This window comes from Sorex fumeus, unplaced genomic scaffold (genome assembly GCF_029834395.1).
Source record: "Sorex fumeus unplaced genomic scaffold, SorFum_2.1 ptg000070l, whole genome shotgun sequence".
Taxonomy (NCBI): Eukaryota; Metazoa; Chordata; class Mammalia; order Eulipotyphla; family Soricidae; genus Sorex; species Sorex fumeus.
Window position 1 is genome coordinate 7,380,234 of NW_026606127.1, and position 9,347 is coordinate 7,389,580.

Genomic DNA, 9,347 nt, shown 5'->3' on the forward strand with positions numbered 1-9,347 from the left:
TCCAGTCATACAACGATCCAACATCAGTCCCTCCTCTAGTGTACATTTCCCAAAACCAATATTCCTGGTTCCCTAAAACCATCCCCCAACACCCTACCCCAACCCCCAGTGTGTCTCTATAGCAGGCTTTTTAATTCTTTCTCTCTGTCTCCTTTTTATTTTGTGCATTAATGGTCTCGTACAGGTACTAAGAGGTCATCATGTTTTTTCAAGGAATTTAACATTTTTATCAGGAAGGTAAGCCTGGAGTAGCTTTGAGGTATGGAAATGACTGCTGAGGCTTCCGTAAGTACAGGGCAGTGGGGGTGGGATGCCCATCCTGCCCAGAGAAAGCCTGGAGATTTCAGTCACAAAACCCGCATATCCGAATTTTCAGCTGTTATATTTCAGTGAGAGCCATCCTGAGACGATGGAAACCAGAGGAGAGCATGGTGGCGATTTTGGATTGTGGGAGCTAGTGGCTGCACTGGGTTCTGGTTGGGTGGGCACCAAACTAACCTGCCTCCCTCTGATTTACCCTAGTGTCTTCAGCCTTTTGCAGGTCCAAGGTTAACTGTGGCTGTTGATATCTTCCAGATATGTCTATGTGTCTCTGAAACAAGACCAATCCATTAGCTTGTATAGCTGAGCCTGGGGTGGTTTGTTAACATGGCTCCCACATATCTTTCGGGAATTTAATTTCTCGGGAAACGTAGTCCTGAGTTGTTGGGAGCCAGCCAGAGGCACAGTGGCCATTTGAGGTTATCGGGAAGCATGAAGACACCATCAGACTGTTGATGCACTCACCTGAGGGTACAGGTTGACTTCCTGCAGGCACTGCACAACCAGACTACAAACATTCATTGAATGAATTAACGAATAATCAACATTTTCAAAATGTGTCTCTTTATTGCATTTTAGAAGGGTAACTTCTAACAGGAAAATAATCTTCATGGTATAATCAAGACCTACAATTTATTCTTAATATATTTAATAAAAGCTACACATTTTGAAATTTATACAAAGAAATTCTTTTAAATTATCTGTCTTTATAATTTACTTGTAAATTACTAAGATATCACTGTTTCTTCCACCGTTCTTAGCATAGAAATTTACAGACAGAATGTGCTAAGTAAAAATTCATTTTGGCACTTCTCTTCAATGTAGTACTGGAAGTACTTGGAAGAGAAAATAGATAAGAAAAAAATATTAAGGGTTTTTCATGTATGAAATTTAGAAATAATCTCTCACTATTCACAGAAGATATCATACTATATTCAGGGAATACTAAAATCTCTACGAAAATCTCCCAGAGACAATAGACATTTATAGTAAAATTGCAGGCTATAAACTCAATACCCAAAAGTCTATGGCTTTTTTATATGCAAGTAATGAGAGAGAAGAAAATGACATGAAAAAGCAATCCCATTCACAATCGTGCCGCAGAAAATCAAGAACCTTGGAATCAGCTTAACTAAAGAGGTAAAGGACCTATACATCAGGAAATTAAAAAAGACAGGAGGAAATGGAAACATATATACTGCATATGGAATGGGAGATTTAACATTGTCAAAATGGCAATTCTCCACGAAGCATTGTAAAAATTCAACTTGATCCTTATAAAGATACCCATGACATTCTTCAAAGAAATTGATCAAGCACTCCTGAAATTCACATGGAACAACAAACGCACACGAATAGCTAAAGCAATTCTTGGGGAAAAGACAATGGAGGCATCACCTTCCCCAACCTCAAATTCTACTACAAACGATAATAATGAGAACAGCATGGTACTGGAACAAAGGCAGAGCTGCAGACCAATGGAAAAGGATTGAATATACTGACACACACCCTCAAATATATAATCATCTAATCTTTGATAAGGGAGCAAGAAATGTGAAGTGGATCAAGAGAGTCCTTCTGAACAAACGGTGCAGAAAAAACTTGACAGATACATGCAAAAAAAAAAAAATGGCTCAGACCTCTACCTAACACCATGCACAAAAGTCAGATAAAAATGTTTCAAAGGCCTCAACATCAGACCAGAATCCCTCAGGCTCATTGATGACAAGGTCGGCAAATCCCTCCACAACATTGAAGCTAAAGGTATCTTCAAATATAACACGCCACTTGCCAAGCAACTGGAAACAGAGATAAACAAAGGGAACTATCTTAAATTAAGCAGCTTCTGTACCTCAAAAGAAACAGTGACCAGAAACAAAGACTCCGCCATGCGGGCAAAATACTCACAGAAGCCTACCAGGTTCTCTGAGAGTGAGAACTGGACTATCAGAGTTGCTGTCTTCTAAATAAGATCCAGTCTCTGGATGTTGGCCATTGATGGCATTACATGGATCCAGGAGCAGTTCGTGGTTGTAGCACTTAATTATTAGAAGATGGGGGATTTGGAAGGAGGGGGCACAGTCTTGATCTGAGCAGCCATGGAGTTCTCATCCCCCGGTCCCGTACATCTGGGTTCCTCTTCCAGTTCCTTCATGCAAGAGGCTCCTTCAAGCTTGGGAAGGGTGGTCTTAAGCGTAGCTATGGCTGGTTGCAGAGGTCTTCAGCTGCCGGGGCTCTAATCAGGGCGGTGAGGGAAACTCACCCCCGGCACCTCCAAGGGGCCTCGGTGACGAAAGCCAGGTGCGAGGTCAGGACACTGTCGTTTTAGACATATTTGGAATTAATTTTAGATCGAAAAGTACACATCATTCAAAATACTTATGTGCTTAGCAATAAATTACTACACACTTGTTCAATCACCTCAGAGACCCCACTCTGCTCAGAGAACTAGATTTTTAATTACAGGTCTGTTTTGCCCATGTGTCATGACTGACAATCACTATCAGTAGATATGAAACTCACTACACACAAAGATGCACACAGGCTACTTTGAGTCATCTATGTTGTTAATATGAGTTGGCCATTAAACTTCACTGAGACCCTTTGTTCTGTCCTATATAGGAGTCTCATGAGTCTCACCTTCCGTTCAAGTTGAACTTGTAATAAGGTGGAATGAAATCATCAATATGATCCTCACCTCATCCTTCAGGAGAAAAATCCTACATACATTCAAGGTGGTCAAAGTGCAGACAACACCATTCACCTTTTCCTGGAGGTGTACACAGGACTGAGGTGAGAACAGCAAAAGGCTCTATTTTAATGTCCTTAATGAAGGATTCAGGGAACAACATTAAACAAACTCATATACCATCTTCCAAAAGAATTATTTTGTAAAACTGATGCCTAGGGTATGGTAAACGATAATATAGTAAAAACCATATTTTTATTTCTGGGACATTAAAATTCTAAATCTATTTATTATTCATGCTGCTTTGAAATACATTCCTTGATTAGGAATCATTGTCTGCCATAGGAGTGAGGAAGGACAACACTCAAAGTAATAAGAAGCAAAAAATATGGAAAAATTTACTCCTACTAGGTTTGGTAACACATATACTAAAATTGAAATGATACAATGATGAGCATGGTCCTTGCACAGAGATAACATGCAAACTTGTAAAGCATTCCATATTTTTGTTGCAAGAAGAATTAACAAGTATACTTTAAGCTAAGACAATCCCCACAAGTACAAAAATTATACATAAAGAGAGCACAAATCCCCAAAACAACAATCTCTCTCAATGTCAATGGATGAAATGTGCCAATTCAGAGGCACAGAATAGGAAGATGAATTAGAAAATTGAACCCAACATTCTGCTGCCTGCAAGAAACATGTCTGAACAATCAAAGCACCCATGGGCTAAAAGTAAAAGGCTGGGAAACAAGTTTTCAAGAAAATATCACCTCCGCAAAGCTGGAGTGGCCATACTAGTATCAGACCACATGGACTTCAAGCTAAAGGTTATCAGAGACAGTGAATGTCATTTCTTAATGATCATGGGATATGTACATCAGAAAAAACTCACCCTCCTCAATGTATATGATCCTAATGACAGACCAGCAAAATACTTTAAAACAACTTCTAATAGACTTATAGAAAAACATTGATAGTAACACAATACTAGTAGGAGATTTCAACACTTCTTTGTCACTTCTCGATAGATCAAACAGACTGAAGCTCAGCAAGGAAATATTTTCTTTAAGGGAAGTAATGAACAACCGTTGGCTTAGGGAAGAAATCAAAGAGGAAATTAAAAATTTCCATAAACAAATGAGAATGAGGACACGAGCTACCAGAACTTGTGGGACACAGCAAAAGCAGTGTTAAGAGGAAAGATTATAGCTCTGCCAGAATTCATCAGGAAGAAAGAAAGGGCCTACATGAATAAATTAGAGCTCAAGATTTTGGAAAATAACCAATAAAAGTAGTCCAAACTAGGCTGGAGGAAGGAAATAATAAAACTTGTACCAGACATCAATGAGCTAGAATCCCAAAATACAATCCAGAAGACCAATAAGAACAAAAACTGGTTCTTTGAGAAAATAAATAAGATCATTAAACCATGAGAAGCCTCTCAAAGAAACAAAGAGAAAGAATTCTAATAAATCGAATCAGAAATGCAAAGGGGGGTATCCTAATAGAAAGTACAGAAATCCATAGGATCATCAGAGATTATTTTGAGAATCTTTGCAGCAGGAAATGAGAGAATCTTGAATAAATTGATAAATTATTGGATTCGAATTACCTCCCAAGGCTGAACTAAGAAGATTTGGAATAACTGAACCTATCACTAACAAGGAAATTGAAATGATGGTCAAAATTATACCCCCAAACAGAATCCAGGGCCCAGATGGATTCAATAGTGAACTATTTCCAACCTTTAAAGAGGAACTGCTTCCAACATTTTTAAGATTTTCCAGGAAATTGAAGAAACAGAAATACTCCCAAATAGTTTCTATGAGGCAAAGATCACCCTAATACTCAAATCGACAGAGACACCACAAAAAAAGAAAATTGCAGACCTTTTTCCTTTGTGAATACAGATACAAAAATTTTCAAGAAAATACCAGCAAAGAGAATCTAGAAACTCAACAAAAGATCACACACTATGACCAAGTAGGTTTAGCTTGGGGATGCAAGGATGGCTTAACATTCTCTAGTCAATCAACAGAATACACCATCTCAATAAAATAAAGATAAAAGTCATATGATCATATCAATAGATGTAGATAAAGCATTTGATGAGATCCAGCACCCATTCATGATGAAAAACTCTCAACAAAATGGGAGTTGAAAGTACTTTCCTCAATATAGTCAAAGCAAATTACCACAAACCCACAGCAAGTAATATTCTCAACGGGGAAAAACCAAAGGCTTGGAGCAGAAATCAATGAAATAGAATTCCAGAATACAATCAGGCATAAAACAAGTTACCCACTCTCACCACTCCTATTCAACATAGTACTTGAAGTACTTGCCATATGATTTCGTTAAAAAAAAAAAGATATCAAGGGCATCCATATAAAAAAGGAAGAACTCAAGCTTTTACTATTTAGAGATAACATGATACTATACTTAGAAAATCCCAAAGAATCTCCAAAAAAGCTCCTGGGAACAATAGATTTGTTTAGTAAAGTAGCATATTACAAAATCAATATCTGGTACGCCATGGCTTTCCCATATATTAATAATGAAAGAGAAAAAAAGAGATAGAGAAAAACAATCCCATTCACAATAATACCTCAGAAAATCGAGTATATTGGAATCAACTAAAAAGGTTAAGGAACTATACCAAAAAAAAAAAAAACCCTACAAAACACTACTTCCCGAAATAATAGAGTATATGAGGAAATGGAATCACATCCCATGCTCATGGATTGAGAGGTTTAACACTGTCAAAATGGCAATACACCCCAAAGCTATATAAAGATTTAATGCACTTTCTAAAAGGATACCCATAACATTTTTCAAATAAATAGATTAAACACTCTTGAAACTCATACACAACCATAAACTCCCATGAAGAGCTAAAGCAATCTTTGGTAAAAAGAAGAAGGGAACACCTTCCCCAAATTCAATTCCTACTACAAAGTTGTAGTCATCCAAATACCATGATATTCAGATAAAGACAGGCCTCAGATCAATGGAATATAGTCAAATATCTTGACGCTGGCCCTCAGATTATTATTACCTAATCTTTCATAAATGCTCAAGAAATATGAAGTTGAGTTAGGAAGTCTCTTCAGCAACTGGTGCTCGGAAAACTGGACAGCAACATGCAAAAAAAATGAACTCAGACCTCTTTATAGTGCCAGGCACAAAGTCAGATCAAATGTCTTAAAGACCTCACTATCATACCTGAATTCTTAAGATATATGGAGAAAAATGTGGGAAGATCCCTTCATGACATTAAAGCTAAGGGAAACAAAAAAGCAAGCAAGCAAGAAAGAAAGAAAGAAAAAAGTTAAAAATTAGAAAATAATGCTGTTTACAATGCTAAGGATCAATCCCAGATCATCATTTTCTTGCGTTTTTGGGTCACACGTGGCGATGCACAGTGGTTACTCCTGGCTCTGCACTCAGGAATTACTCCTCATGGTGCTTGGGGGTAACATACAGGATGCTGGGAATCTAACCTGGGTATGCCGTGTGCAAGGCAAATGCCCTACCTGCTGAACTATCGCTCCAGATCCCCCCCCTCCCCATAATTCATCATCTTGAGGGCCTGAGATTTTTACCTTCGATTTAGAAACTTCATCTTTAATTGACACAGTAAATCGAAACCACAGAACCATTGAATGGCATGTCTGATGGGTTTTATAACCCTGGACCAAGTTTGTATTTCTTAGAGTCTTGTCTATTCACCCTTTTTCCTGTCTCTAACTTCCCATTCTTTCCCATCCCATCCTTCAACCCCCAGGCACTCCCAAAAACAACCACAGTTGATAGCATCTAAAAATTCATAACTTTTATTAACAACCAATTAAATATGATGCATCTCTTTAATTTGAAAATATATATTAGAATAAATAAAATGTGTATGGCATGTCAGTGTTTGCCTAGGAAAACCATCCTGTACCCAAAGTGGAAACTACCATTGCATCTACTCCCATTACGTAGCCATATTAGAAAGAGATGTCCATCTATTTTTCCCTCTCAATAAAGTTCTGCACTTTCACCCAAAGATGTATGTTTGGCAGCATTCTCACGCTCCTTCTGAGTCTTCCTTTTCATAGCCTCACGCTCTGGTCTCTGCTCTTTGGTGATGGGCTTTGATATGACTGGCTCGGGAACATTGGGCTTTCTCCATGGAATCGGTTGGAAATGGAAGTCTAGGAGGAGAAACTGACTCTGACGTTTGGTTGGCAACTGCCGCTTGTCCACAAACACAGGAGGAGGTTCCAGCTGGAGGAAAATGCCAGCTCCTGTTGTAGGGAGGAGGTCTAGAAGCTGTGGGGTCACGAATAGACCGGCTAGTAGGGTTCTGCAAACCTGGTCGAAATGGGTTGGTTGAAATGGACTGAGCAAGTTTGGGAGAATCGACAAAAATGGAGTGTTTGACCGGGAAGCATTGGCAGTAGTTGGCTCAGCTGCATTGGTAGAGCCGGACTTGGCAGGGTAAGCTGCAGCAGGACGATGTGAGTCCACAGATTTTCGTCTCTGAGGAATAGGTCTAGCTTGGGGACACTCCATGGTAAGAAACGGCAAAGGTAACAATTTGACTTCCCAGGAGGTGGCAGCTCAGACTTGGATGGAGATGAGCGTTTTTCAGCACGGCTACTTGGTTTCTGTGCTTTGACCTGAGTTTTCTCAAGGCCTTTTCCATCCCCTGTAGCACCTAGCTATGACTTGACAGCTGAGGATGGCTTGACATCTTTAGGCTTCTTTGAGCTACTCAGGACCTGGGAGGAAGAGATTCCAGGTTTTGGATCACTCTTCTTCCCCAGAGCATGAAACACTTGGACAGAATCCAGCATGTGTACGCCCAGGTAGCGGCGGGGCTTTTTAACGGTCTCTTGGAAAAACTCAGGTTGACTTTTCTTGCATTTCATCTTGCCAATGGTGGGCTTTACTTCTGCCTTGACCTTGTTCCCCGGCTGCTTACACTCATTATCTTTCTTAGACTTTTCTCTGGTGTTTTTTGTCTTCTGCTGCCCATGCCTCTTTTTCTTGCTGATCCTCCTGTAGGCAGCTTTGTGAGGTTTGCTGTTAGTTTTGGCCGTGGTCACAGGACACCTATCACTGACTGCAGCATTACGAACAATCCCCCCTCCCCCTAGCAAGCATTCTCGGACTTTTGGCTGGATTTTGGCCTTGGCTTCTCCCTCAAGAGTTTCAGAAGCCTCCTTTTTGTTCTTCCATTCGGCATTGGAGGTCCCCTTGGTGCCACTTGAATTTTCTTGCACCTGCTTCAGAGTGATGGTGTCAGTGGTGTTCATTACCTACAGATCTTTGCATTGTTCTAGGTCTACGGGGATCTGGTAGGTCTCCAGAGGTTTTGAAAGCCCAGTTTTCATCTGATCAAAATTCCTAACTTTTTGTTCCTGAGTTGGAGTTGGGGTCAGCGCCAGGTTACTTTGGCTGGAGATATTATGGGAACTTCCCGAAACTCTGGTGGTGGATTACTCACAGATCTTTGAATCCTGCTACTGCAAGTTGTGGGCAATTCAGAAATTTGTGTCAGACCAAATGTCTTACCTGAAGGTTGTGATATCAGGGAAGTCTCCATCCCCAGGAAATTCGTCACTAAAAAGGAACCAAGGAAGATATCAGTGCCTGCTAAATGAGATATTCGGTCCACAAAACTAGTGGTGCAACAACTGTGCACCTACCAGCAATAGGCAGTGGATTGTTACTGGGTATTCTACAGATAATGGACAAGTCCTGTGCTCGAAGATTGGAGGTAAATGTTGTAGTTCTTACTGTTTGTCATGTAGTGCTGTTGTTTTTTGGTTTTCTTTGTATTTGTAAGAATTTCTGTGTAAAATAACTTGAAAAATAAGAGACTTGGGAAGAGTGATAGTACATTTGTTAAGGCAATGGCCCTGCGCACACCTGACCTCAGTTTGATCTTTCGCATCACCTATGATTTCCTAAGCATCTTCAGCAGTGATACCCAGCACAGATCCAGGAGTAATCCCTGAGCACTTCGGTCTATGACACAGATTCAACGTCCTTCAAACAAAAGTTTTTTTTTAAGTAATTATAGATTTTCAAACTAATACCGCTGGAGCGATGGCACAGCGGGTAGGGCATTTGCCTTGCACGCAGCCAACATGGCCGACCCGAGTTCGATTCCTCTGGCCCTCTCGGAGAGCCCGGCAAGCTGCCAAGAGTATTCGATACGCCAGACACAGTAAAAACAAGGTCTCCAATGGAGATGTTACTGGGCCGGCTCGAGCAAATTGATGATCAACGGGAGGGCCTTTACTTTACTTTTACAAACTAATAAGTGCCATATAGA

At 40.1% G+C, this 9,347-nt stretch overlaps 1 pseudogene; it reads left to right on the forward strand.

Annotated features, from left to right (window-relative positions):
* The first annotated feature begins 3,421 nt into the window (after positions 1–3,421).
* LOC130037056 (uncharacterized) lies at positions 3,422–3,518 on the forward strand (annotated as a pseudogene).
* The last annotated feature ends 5,829 nt before the right edge of the window (positions 3,519–9,347 follow it).